Consider the following 13933-nt stretch of genomic DNA (forward strand, 5'->3'; position numbering starts at 1 on the left):
AATTGACCACTGGATGTCGCTACAGATGATCCTTGGCGTATAAAAGGCGGACGGGGGGGGGGGGGGGGATATTGTGCCTTCGTTAGAGAAACAGTAACAACAAAATGGGTCACTCAGGAGACTAAAAGTTGGACGTCACCTGAGTAACAGATCCACCAGGGACATCTCAACGCTTCTGAAACTGCCCAAGTCGACTGTTGTTTATGCGACTGTGAAGCAGCAACGCGAAGGAACAACGACAGCTTAGCCAAGGCCAGTCAGATCTCACGTACAGAGCGGACCGGGGACCGGCGAGTACTACGGAGGTTGGTTGTAAAATACCTCATGAGATCAGCGGAAGGAATCGCTGGTAAGTTTCAAAGTGATACCAGAAATCCAGCTAGTACGATGACTGTGCTTAAGAAGTTAAAAAGAATGGGGTATAAATGATCGAGTAGCTTCTCATAAGCCACACACTTTTGTATGCAGTTCTAATCGATGATTGAGGAGATGTAAAGAGCGACGCCACTGGACAGGCGGAGTGAACAATCACGCTATACCTCGTGGCAATTCGGTGGAAGGGTTTGGTTTGGCGAATGTCTTTAGAATGTTACCTGCCGTCAGGCGTAGTGGCAACAATAAAGTACAGCGGAGGTGGTGTTACGATATGGGTGTGGTCCCCCTATTACGCTTAAGAAAACTGTAAACACGGAATGATGTGGACACATTTTACAGCAAAGTGTACTGCACACAGCAGAGGAACAGCTCGGAGACGATGACTATTTGCAACAGCATGAGAATAAGCCCTATCGTAAAGTAGCATCTGTGAGGTAATTGTTCGTGACAGTAACATTCCAGAAATGAACTGCATGCCAAGAGTCCCGACTTGAGCCCAATGGAACACCTTTGGGGATAAGTTCAGACACCAGCGTCCAACGTCACCACATTCTCTGGTTTCGGCTGTTGAGCAAGAATGGGCTGTCATTCCTCCACAGACATTGAGACTCCTCACTGAAAGTGTCCTCAGCAGAGTTAGAGCCGTCATAAAGCCGAAGGATGGACACGCTTCATGTTAATACAGGCATCCGTTAATAAGTACCCGGACACTGTTCATCACACAGTATTTGTTGTATAAACTTAATTAATGTGTGTTTTTACGCATCAGTGATGCTGGATTACGAGGCGGTGCAATAAAAAGAAAGAACATCGATAAAGTGATTCATTTCAATGAGACTTTTTCACTACGTTTCTCAAGAATTCATTGTGTATTTTCGAAATATGTTACCACCAATTTTATCTACATCAACATCAAGACTTGATAGTCCGCTGAAAAGCACATGGTTAAGTGTTTGCACTTCCGGTCCTGATCATTTACATGTAAAGTAGGAGAAAAACCACTTTTTTACGCGTCATATACGAGCGACACAGCAGAAGAGCTTCGCATTCTGGGTGATATGCGAGCTCCCTGATTCACCCAACACCGTCTCGACCCCTTTTTCCCGAAAGATTCCCGTTTCATTTACCTTAACATCCTTGTTACACTGTCTTAAAGGATACATCAATATATTAAGGTAACAGGAACTCTTCCCTGTTTTAGTTCAACGTAGCTGCTTTTTAAATTCTCCAAACTTTTGACCTCTATTCTAGAATTGTTGATACCAATGCCTTGTGTTCGCTGTCCTTTACAGATGAAATGCTCTTTGTACTAAACCCACTAACAAGTTCAAATGGTTCAAATGGCTCTGAGCACTATGTGACTTAACATCTGAGGTCATCAGTCCCCTAGAACTTAGAGCTACTTAAACCTAACTAACCTAAGGACATCACACGCACCCATGCCCGAGGCAGGATTCGAACCTGGATCCGTAGCGGTCGCTCGGTTCCAGACTGAAGCGCCTAGAACCGCTCGGCCACAACGGCCGGCCCATTAACAAGGCTGAGTTTTCATTCGCATTCCATCCTACGGATTTTATGCGTTGTTTCTATTTCTGGTTGCTTCATAGCACTGTGTCTAAATGTTTAAACAATATAACAGGCCCCAAGAGTTCGCCACTAATCTTCTAATGGAAACTTTTGTGTTCTCTCCCTTCGTTAAGCGCATTGTCTTTCGTTTAGCCACGTTTAAAGGGAGCTGTTATCTTATGGACCAAGTGGAAATATTGTATAAGTAGTTCTGAAGTTCTTTATCATAGTCCAGTGAGGATACTTTCCTGTGGACCACACGATCGCCATCATACAATTTGAGAGTTCTCCTGCCCCTGTCTCATAATTATTCGTGTATACTGAGTAAATTAGCAGGTTCGTTAAGATTCCCTCGCTACGGTCGCAGGTTCGAATCCTGCCTCGGGCATGTATGTGTGTGATGTCCTTAGGTTAGTTAGGTTTAATTAGTTCTAAGTTCTAGGCGACTGATGACCTCAGAAGTTAAGTCGCATAGTGCTCAGAGCCATTTAAGATTCCCTGGGCCGACCCGATATCACATTCGTTTACGTGTTCCATAGATCATCTTAACGATAAACGTTATAGCGTGGAACGTTTCAATATAAAGAAACATATATAACTCAAAAAATGAGAAAAATATTTGTGACTTCATGGTGGACATTTACAGGTAGTTTGTGGAAAAATAGTTTACTATTTCGATTAAAGGATTCCTCTATGGCATAGAAGGGGTTCTACATCTGAAAACACTTGTAATATCTGTCACATGCTTTATTTCCTTGAGTACATTGTAAAAGAGATTTATGGTTGCATGTTTCACCCATTTTTGAGCCAAATTTAGATTCATTGAAGGGTAATGCAGGTCATTATTCATTCTAGTGTTGTACTTGTGAATATTTCGGTTACTCTCAAACTCAGATGGATTGTCGATGGTGAATTTCATTAGTGAATAAATATAGTGCGAGGCTGTTTTAAGATGTACGTGCAAGATGTACGTGTGTGAATTCCCCACAAATAATTGTAATTCCTCTCTTTTGTGCAATGAATACTTGTCGCCTAAGTAAGGAATTACCTTAGTAAATTATCCCATAAGACATCAGAGAATGAAAATATGCAAAGTATTTTAACTTGCTGACTTCTATAACCTCATGAACTGAACTCTGTCCGAACAGGCCAGGAAAGGCCCAGCGGAGCCGACCGGCCGCCGTGTCATCCTCAACTAATAGGAGTCACTGGATGCGGATATGAAGGGGCATGTGATTAGTACACCGTCCCCGGCCGTATCTCAGTTTCCGAAAGCGGAGCTGCTATTTCTCTGTCAAGGATCTCCTCAGTTTTGCCTCACAAGGGCTGAGTACATCCCGCTTGCCACCAGCACTAGGCAGACCGGACGGTCACCCATCCAAGTGCTAGCCCAGCCCGACAGCGCTTGACTTCAGTGAACTGACGGGAACCGGTGTTACCACTGCGACAAGGCCGGTGGCCCTATAACCCCATAGTTGGCATTTATTGCTTAGCTAAAAGTAGCCGAACATAAACGCTTTAGCAGTTGTACTATACGGTTTCTCCACTTTAGTTTTTCATCAATTTCTGTTGAACATTCACTATTCAGTATAACGTATTGGTTCTTAATATTCAAAATTTTATCAAGCAAATCACATAGACTGTCTGATAAAAGAAATCTGGACACCCCTATGAAAAGTGGGACTGTCCACTACATGCCACGAGAGATGGACCTGCCAATATAAAGGAGACGGGCAGTATTGTGTTTGTGTTGCCGGCAGAGAAACTCTAACGGTAGGGTAGAGTGGGTCGCTTAGAAGTCTTCCGTGACTTCGAAAGAGGACTAGTTTTCGGATCTAAAGATACACCAGGGACATTTCAATCCTTCTAAAGCTGTCAAAGCCGACTGTTGATGTGACTGTGAAATGGAAACGCAAAGGGCAACCACAGCCAAACTATGGCCAGGCGGACCCCATGTAACGGCAGAGAGAGGCCACCTAGCATCGCACTACATCAGCGGAAGTAATCACTCGTTAGTTCCAAATTGCTAACAGCAGTTCAGCTAGCACAATGATTATGTGACTGGGGTTAAAAACAGCAGGGTACAATGATCGAGTGGCTCCTCATAAGCCGCATGTATATTTAGTGGATGCTAAGGTGAGGTGAAGACCGAAGCTACTGGACAGTGGATAACTGGAAGCGAGTGATTTGGAGTGATGGGCCCCTCATTGTGCTTAAGAAAACGCTAAATGCGTAAGGATACGAAAACATTTTACAACATTGTGTAGTAGAGTAGAGGAACTGCTGAGAGACGATGAATAATTGTAATGACAGTGAGAACTACCGTAAATCAGCACGTGTGCGGCTACAGTTTATGGACAATAACATTCCTGAAGTGGATTAGCCTGCCCAGAATCCGGACCTGAACCCTGTGAGTTACAACGTCGACTTCACTCCAAATCTCAGCGTCCAACAGCACTACGTTCTCTGGTTTCGGGTTCTGAAGAAGAATGGGCTGCCACTCATCCACAGACATTCAGCTACCTCACTGAATGTGTCCCCAGCAGAGTTCAAGCCATCATAAAGGAACAAGTTGAACACACCCCACATTAATGTCCACTAATCGACGTCTGGATACCTTTGATTAATTGTAATTCAGAAGATACGCCACATGTTGGGTTCTTGGTTATTAGTCGTCATAAGTGAGGAGAGCCTTTCGGAATACTGGGAAGTTGAAACCTAATTTGTTCACCTTCACCTGCTGTTTGCAACACATCATATGTGAGGAAAAAATGCCGCGATTCATGCGAGTAGCTTTCTCTGAACCAAGGCAGACTGTTTGAGACGTACATGGTTTTTAACTATATATGAAGGTAGTAACTGTTCCCGAAAGAAGAGATACCATTGATGACAGTGCAGCTTCTCTAGAATGAGATCATAATTAAATCGACACCTTAGCTGCAAACAGGCGTTGATATACATCATTGGGGACATGTTGAAAATGAGTGCCCCGACCGGAACTCGAACCCACGATCTCCTGCTCACATGGCAGACGCTCTATCCATCTGAGCCACCGAGGGCAAAGAGGATAGTGCGCTTGCAGGGACTTATCCTTTGCACGCTTCCCGTGAGACCCACATTCTCAACATGTCCACACCACTAAAATGATGTATATCGACGCCTGTTTGCAACTAGGGTGTCGATTTAATTATCATCTCATTCTAGAGAAGCTGCACGGTCATCAACGGTACCTGTTCTTTCGGGAACAGATACTACCTTCATATATAGTTAAAAAATATGGCTACCCGGCCACTGACCTTCTTGTGCGAACGCGCACACTATGCCCCAACTCGTACGGGACTGGTAGATTAATCTGCCACGAGTAATGAATGCGATGGGCAAACATCTATAAGCGCACTACGAATGTAGTGGTGTGGACATGTTGGGAATGTGGGTCTCACGGGGAGAGTGCAAGGGTAAGTCTCTGCAGGTGCACTATCCTCTGTGCCCTCTGTGGCTCAGATGGATAGAGCGTATGCCATGTAAGCAGGAGATCCCGGTTTCGAGTCCCGGCTAGAGCAGACATTTTCAACATGTCCCCAATGATGTATATTAACGCCTGTTTGCAGCTAGGGTGTCGATTTATCATCTCATACATGGTTTTCCCAGAGTTGCAGAAGGCCTATCCCAGTATAACACTTTCTGGGTTGAGGGAAGCAAGAAAAAACCAGAACATTTATAAATGTTGGAAAGCCGTATCCAGAATATACGTGTCGTGTTAAACTTGGGAATTTGCTATCACATAAACTTAAGGTTAACAAAGGACTGAGACAATGATGCTGCTTAGCACCTACCCTCTTTAAAATATTTTTGAACAAAGCACTGAAAAACTGGAAAAGGAGATACAAAAACATGGGCATTTGAGTAGGTGATGACATCCTGTTCTCCCTAAATTTCGCCGACAATCAGGTCATCTTCGCCGAGGAAGAAGATGACAATCAAGTCATCTTCGCCGAGGAAGAAGAGGATGTATGTTATACGTTAAGAACGCTTAAAGAAGAATATGAGCACTGGGGCATGAAAATTAACTTTACAAAGACTAAATAAATGGTTGCCGAAGATATACGAAGGGATCTTACTATGGATGATGGATGTATTCTAAAGTTTAGTTGACCATATAACTATTTATGGACAGTTATTACGGATGGAGGTGGAAACAACGAGGAAATAATGCATACAACAGGAAAGGGATAGGTGGTAATTAAGCTGTTACGCTGCATTACTTGCAATAAAACGTCAAATACATGAAAAGGAAGATATACGAAACTACAGTTGAGAGCATTGCTCTTTGTGGTGCTGAACTGTGAGAAGTCTCCAGGGTCAATGAGAAGACATTAAAGGCAATAGAAATGGAGTTTTGGAGACGAAGATGTGAGGTAACAGGAGAGACGAAATAAGATATGAAATGCATCGAGACCAGATGGGAGTTGAAAAAGATATTGTAGACACAACTGAAAATAAACGGCTAATATGGCATGGACATCTTAGAAGAATCCAAGAGGAAAGATGGCCTTCTAAAATGGCGATGGAAGCCTCCACGAGACAGAAAAAGAGGAAGATCCCGGCCAGATTGGAACTATGACGTGGGGCACGCGATGCAGGACAGGGCCATGCAACAAGAGGACTGGTAGGATAGAATTACAGGAGGTGGAAACAAGGATGCAAGATACGCCGCACGATGTAGAAAACTCGCAGAAAGAAGATAAGCTATATGACAGAAGTTTCTTTTTCTCCAGGAATGTCAAAATGTTCCAACTTAGAAAGTGTTATAAGATCCTGTAATGTTTTTAAACAAGGAAGTATTCAGAAGTTGCGCACTAATCGTGGATATTTGGTGAATCGACGTACAACTCTGGATGTCAGTAGTCCATAATCGGATCCTCCAAACCACTAACCAGTGTGGTTAAGACGGTGAACCTATTGCATCACTGAATTTGTTACCTGCTTTGAACAGTGAGACCGGCATCGTTAAGTTACTGCAGTAATGGGCCATACCAATCTGCTTGGTGTCGAAGCTTTAAACGTGAACAGAGTTTGTTAACAGCTTGATACCAAATTAATATTGCTTCCACTGAACGAAAGAAAAAAACCTGCTTATCTCCTCCCTATTCACCGTCAGAAGATGGCATCATTTCGTCACTAACAGTGCAAACAGCAAGCCTGCGCGCAGCTTGATTTCACTATTGGGTGAATTTGAGACAGCCGTGGCCACAGTGCTTCCTGCCATGCCACGTGGCCCGTATGCGGTAGCCACGCGACCGGCTGCGCACGTGAGTTATTGTAACGACTGGTGGCAAACCGGCCGAATGCCGGCAGTGAGTGATGATGTACTACTGAATAAGCAAGCGGATCCACGCTCTTCCGCTAATCTAGGACCACACAGCGGGTAAATATGAGCTGCTCGCGTACATCGTGCCATTATGAATCAAAGCATTGCGGGCCAAATTAACGGTGTGAGTAATGAGGGCAGTTTCAAATATTTCTGAAGCTCGCAGCATGACGAGGTGTGTTGCTACAATGCAGAAAATGTTTATGCATTATAAAATGAGAAGCTAGCCTAGCTACGGAAAATAAATGATCTCCAGTGAAGAACCCCTGATTAGGAGGTGGTTTAAATACGAGCGTTCATATAAACCCTAGCTTACTACAGGAGTCTCATAACCTGTTATTAAAGAGGAAAGAGAATCCCATCTATAAAAAATTACATTACTTTTATTTACATATTGTTAAAAACAATCTACGTTTATATTTCGGAACACATCTCGCGAATCGTGGCGGAAGTTACTTGTAGTACCACTCCCCCCCCCCCCCCCCCCCCTCCACCAAACTTCCATATTTCCATTAGCGAGTAGATGCGTGAGAAGAACGACTTGACGTTGACGACTTGACAAATCTTTCATGATAACCATCACCCAGACTACTTCGCTTTCAGTTTCTGCTTCTATAACATCACTAGACTTTATTGCGTTTCTTACTGCAGTAAATATGTCACCACCATTAGCTTTCAGCCTATCATTAAAATATTTTTCCAATCGAAATTTGGTATTTTGCTGCTATTCACTGCCGGTTTCAGCCATTTTTCTGTCCCTAATACCAAATAGGCATTGTTACCTTTATCGTTACCTTTAACTAACTTTGGCATATTTCCATGGATGCTATTGCAGTTTGCTAATGCCGTATCTTCCTTATCTGTAAAGAATGATGTTCTCTTCCGAAAGTAACATGGATGCACTTATTGGATTGCTTCAACACTGACTGTATGGAGAGGTTCTAGACTTACGAAACGTGAGGTCGTAGAGTTCCTATTTCCGTCCACCCCCCCCCCCCCCCCTCCCCTCCAGTTTGTGGCGCTTGGGATGTCACCCAATAGGTACTGTTTCCAGTTAGTCATAGACCTAAAAAGTTTGCTTCGAATACTTCCAGATGTTACAGACTTGTATAGAAAAAGACATAGATTTAGCTGCTTGAAAAAGAACCTACCGTAGTGCTGCGGAGCAACCATTTTATACTACTTGGTATTTTAATACGTTGATATTGATGACTTAAAAACGGTTATCAATAGTTTGGATGTTGGTACGAGCGACGCTCACGCACTTTGATACGTGTCGTGAAATATACTCGTAATGTCCAGAAGCTAACTTATAACAGCTAAAACTTTTTTGTGCGTTACTGGAAATATAAACTGTTGACAGAAAAAGTCAGCAAGCGCCTACAATGGTGTTTAAAATTAGAGCAAGAAACCGCTATTTCCCCCTCCTATGTCTAATTCATAATATATTCATATAAACTCTCAACACATGTACGTACGATCGTATTCTGCACGCAAGATGACATTGTGGTCAACGGACAACCACGCTAGCGATGACATTAGGGTACCTATCAAACCGGTTGGTGTTTTCCGGGTAGCCCCACATCCACAATCGCTCTGTACACAGCCACAGACGGTGCAGTACGGCACAGAGAAGACGCCTACTAGACTCTTTGTGGTGGGTGGGCATAGGAAGAATGGAAGCAGCCAGTCGCAAACTGATGTGGCCCAATGGCCTAATGTGAATCGTTCTGTTGCTTCTCGGATGTGGTTGTAAGGTAACGGGTGAGTTGTGGCGCCTGGAAATGTTTTACGTTCAGAGTTGGCGGCCACCTCTCGGGCCGCTCGGCAAGGCACTGCTCGTTAGCAAGCGCGTGATGCCGCACAACGGCCGGACCACGTGATCCATTGAGCACGTGGCTGGGCATTCCTTGCTGACGCTGTGTCGATGAAAGAGACTTATACGCCGAGAGAGCCAAAGATGGCGGACTTGGTGAGACCATAATGGCAGACATTTCACAGACATATAGAAATTAATAGAAGCCAGATGAATCATGATACCTCAAAAAGAAACATGTATATTACTATTATTTGCACGACGATTCTGATGGTGTAATCAGATTTCCAATATCTTTATTAGTTTAAAGCTTAGTATCTGAAGGTAAATTATACAAGTAACACCCAGCAACGAATTTCCAAAATCTAAACGTTTCATCAGATTTTGTCGATCGACGTGTCTTTAGAAAGCTATTAGTGTAAACCTAAATTGGTATAAATTATAGGCATGTAACTTGAATAGTACATGAGTTATTGGAGGTGAAAGTGGCCGATGACTATCGATCGCGTCAGACCATAAGTACTCCACAGTTACACGAAAAAACGGTAGCAGCATGCTTATAAATATATTTATTCATCTATGTCTTTGTTTATATCCGATATATACTATGTCCGACCACCATCCAGTGGTTGGCATCATCACAGAAGTGCTGGAACTTCTATGCCCACCCGTAAAATACTCGTAGACCACGAGCTGGGATCAGTACCAGGCGTTCCTTAGCAACAATGTTCGCCCCACAACAGACGTATCGGCAACAGTCCTCATACAAAAAACCATCTTCGCATTGACTGAAAAAATCCATAGTGGCTACTGTCAGGCTACGGCCACATCTGAGCGACGGGCATTATACAGTGAAAAGTTTCCACCATTGCTCCAGGACTTGAAGAACCTTAAAAACAGGATGCGAAAACGCTGGCAGCTGAACCGCAACCTCGAGGACCGCCGAGAACTTAAGCCTCTATCTAGTTGAACTCCCTAAGAAAAGTGGGAAGATACGATGGCTGCTGTCGCCTTACACAGCAAGCATGAATGGGGCCTGGTCCGGACCCTCTGAAATCCAAGAACACGAAAAGTGGCGGGCCATTGCTTTACCCATTAAGCTAGGCAGAATTTTTTTTGCCACGACGTATGCGGCGCAATAAGTCTTAGCATATGAGATCGCCCCGGAAAGGAGGAGATAAGAATACGACGCCAGGCGGATGGAAAGACAGACGGAACCACTACAAACGACACCGGCGGAGGTTCGGTCGATTGTTCGATGACTCGGCAACTACTGAAACCCCCGACCGTACGAGTAGTCGAAGTTGTTGCGCAAACCACAGGTGTTGATATCCCGCTTTTTTAACAGTTGCCTCCCTGTAGGGTACTTCCCGTCCGAATGGAAGATTGATCGCATAGTACCACTACTAAAGCCAGGGAAGGACCATCGCCAGTTGCAAAACCATCGGCCCACCAGCCTCCTGCCAACACTCTCCAAAGTACTGGGACGATCATACTCCCACGACTTCGTCCAGCCATCACCGAAGGGAATTCGATACGCTCAGACTAGTTCACGTTCAGCCACTCTTGTAGTTGGAACTCCAGGTCGTCCGGATTATCATATGATCCTTGCGAACTATACAGTGGCTGCCTTTCTCTATGCTGAGGAGGCATATGATCGGGTATGGAAAAATAAGCTCCTCACCAAACTGCATGACGTCGCGGCCATCCTGGACTACTGCACGAAGATTATTGAAAGCTGTTCTCAAGGTAGGCGCGTCTTTGTCCGAATGGACGGACAGTGGCCCAGTTTCAACAACTGCCGAAGGGCATCCTTCAAGGTTCTCTTCCGTCCCCAATTCAATTCGTCTTGTACGTGAATGGCCTACTGTTACTTCCACAAGTCGTCCTTGCACAGTCGTGGACGATACGGAGATCCTTACCAGCAGCCACATTGTCAATGTAGCAGTACGGCACCTCCAACATGAGCTTCTAGTTACTGAGTTATGGACAGCAGCAAATCGCATTACCCAGAATGTAGAGATGACGCGGGCCATTATGTTTGCTCGCCATCGATCCGAACTCAGAGACTGTCTCACACAGAACACCATTGCACTCCCTTGGACAAAGCAGGTGAAATACCTTGGAGTGGTACTGGACCAGAAACTCTTCTTCAAGCACCATGTTGAGGGAAAACTAACAGGACCTTGCACCTGTTTTACCAATTATACACACTGCTGTACAATCAATATTCGAACGTGAGGACCAAACTAAGCCTCTACCAAACAACGATCCCACCTTCAATCATATGGATGCTGCTCCTGGGGCATCACCTGTGAAAGCAATCTCAAACTGCTGCAGGGTATTCGAAACCGATGCCTGTGTTAACCCTTGGAGTGCCTAGGTGGGCAAGGATCAGAGATCCCCATCAGGAACTCCACATGAAGACCATCAGGGAAGCAATCGTATCAACCACTCAAAACAAGCCGTTACCATTGAAGCACTAAGACCCACTATGAGATATCTTGTTTACGTGGGGTCTGGGGTGGCATCGCATCAGAGTCCCTGCGCCATCATCGAGGCACCCCAATGATATAACAAAGTAACGTAAAAAGATAATAATGTAACGTCGTGTGACAGTAATGTAAGGCCAAGTGAAACACTATGTGACATTAAATGAAGTGTAATAAAGTAACCAACTCCTTAGGAGGTTAAAACGACCTAATGCTCACACCCTTCTCACGCGGAAATAAAGAGAAAACTAGTCCTTCAAATTACCCCTTCACTATTTGAAAAAAAAAAAAATGGTTCAAATGTCTCTGAGCACTATGGGACTTAACTTCTGAGGTCATCAGTCCCCTAGAACTTAGAACTACTTAAACCTAACTAACCTAAGGACATCACACACTTCCATGCCCGAGGCAGGATTTGAACTTGCGACCGTAGCGGTCGCGCGGTTCCAGACTGAAGCGCCTAGAACCGCTTGCCACCCCGGCCGGCCACTATTTGCATCTAGGAAGTCCAGCCACGAGATGGTAATATTTCTGTGAAATCGCCTGAAACAAAAACAAAAAAAAAAGGAAGAAGAGTCCGTCCTTGGCCCGTATGGCAAATGTTCCAAACGACAACACACTGGTTTGTTATCCATCGAGTCTCTGCTAGCTGCCACGAGAAGAGCGAAATCCGTAACCAGCAGAGCGCACTTCCACGATCACTTCGCTGCGATCGCGGGCACTATTTTCTTACGACATGCCACCACGTCTCCACTGACGCACAACATAACCAACTTAACAATTGACACATTGCATTCGTCATCAGCACGTTGTGTAATAGTATGAGTTCCCTTTGGGCACAAAACACGATCACCTCTGGTACGTATAACTTGTGATCTGGACGTCAGGCATTACTTTAATGATTCAAAGGCTGGTGAGTGTACGCAATTTTAAAGGCATTTGTAACGCTAGCTTTCAACAAGATAACGGTAGACCATATTTTGCCTTTGTTATACTACTCTGCCCTGATACACAGAGTATTCCACTACTGCTCTGGTCAGCACACTGCACATTCTCTAGAGCTTTAACCCACTGTACACATCTAGTTCAGATGACTTTGAGCACTATGGGACTTAACAGCTGAGGCCATCAGTCCCCTAGAACTTAGGACTACTTAAACCTAACTAATCTAAGGACATCACACACATCCATGCCCAAGGCAGGATTCGAACCTGTGACCGTTGCGGTCGCGCGGTTCCGGACTGAAGCGCCTAGAACCGGTCGGCCACACCGGCCGGTACACATCTGGTCATGGGTTCATGAGTTGACAAGAGACGGGCACGTCACCGCTACGATTGTTGACCTATAGTAGAGAGTTGGGACAGCGAGCTGAACTGAGCTTGTATGACATACACGGATACGTCGCCAAGTATCTGTGCCTGTCATTAAAGCTCAGTTCGAGTCGATGGGCAGCTGGATAGGAGACGTTGTTAGCGCCAGAGATGGCAATCGTATGTATTAAGCTTCACACCATGTATGATCACAAGTCAGCTACAAATTTAAGAATTTGTTGTTCCTACTACACTTTCCTAGTGTTACAATTTTAAAAGCCTATAGTGCACTTCCTGCTTCTTGGATTTGATATCTTCATCCTGTGTGGGTACAGCTAGGATAACAAGGAATGCAAATGGAGTGAACTCATCATTATGTTAACATTTTGTTAAGAAATGAGGAAATGTTAGAAAAGGTGGGGGAGAATAGGAGACAATGCAGTAGCATGAAATTCCTTTACTCACTACTGGACATTCCTTGCTACCACGGTACTGACTCTTCTAGATTCTCCTTTGATTCCATTGGAAATGCAGGCTGGGCAGCCGTCGCTATAACAGATTTGTTTGGCCGCTCTCTTCGCTAGAGTGGACGCCGTTTGAACTAACGACCGAGAGCGAAAGCGTCGACATATTCCTGCGTGCAGCTCTGGCCCGAACACGTAGACTGAGCGGAATTCTCTTTCCATCTGGTGCTTTGCGAGACGTGGCGGCGACATGGGGACGGAATTAAAACCTGGGCGGCGCGGCGGTGTTACAAAAACTTGCCGGGCTCATTTCAATTTGGCCGGTTTTAATAACGCAACGCCTGCTGCCGGATGAATGCGAGCCTACGTGGTGCGGCTGACAGCCTCGTGACGCAGATGTGTCCAGGTCCTGCCCCGCCCCCAATAGCGGGGCCTCGTCTCCCCTCCTTTCACTTTTTTCGTTGCCACTACTCTGTACGTGCGCTGTGAAAAAGCTCGCAGTCAGCGAACTTCTTGCAAAAGAAAGCTGCTCCTACGCTGTG

At 44.9% G+C, this 13933-nt stretch overlaps 1 protein-coding gene and 1 pseudogene across 2 annotated transcripts in view; both read right to left on the reverse strand.

Annotated features, from left to right (window-relative positions):
- The window catches only part of LOC126457734 (neuromodulin), an 895299-nt gene that overhangs the window by 24123 nt on the left and 857243 nt on the right, over positions 1–13933 (reverse strand). The gene's annotated exons all lie outside the window — the stretch shown is intronic.
- LOC126458884 (5S ribosomal RNA) lies at positions 3284–3401 on the reverse strand (annotated as a pseudogene).

This window comes from Schistocerca serialis, chromosome 2 (genome assembly GCF_023864345.2).
Source record: "Schistocerca serialis cubense isolate TAMUIC-IGC-003099 chromosome 2, iqSchSeri2.2, whole genome shotgun sequence".
Classification (NCBI taxonomy): domain Eukaryota; kingdom Metazoa; phylum Arthropoda; class Insecta; order Orthoptera; family Acrididae; genus Schistocerca; species Schistocerca serialis.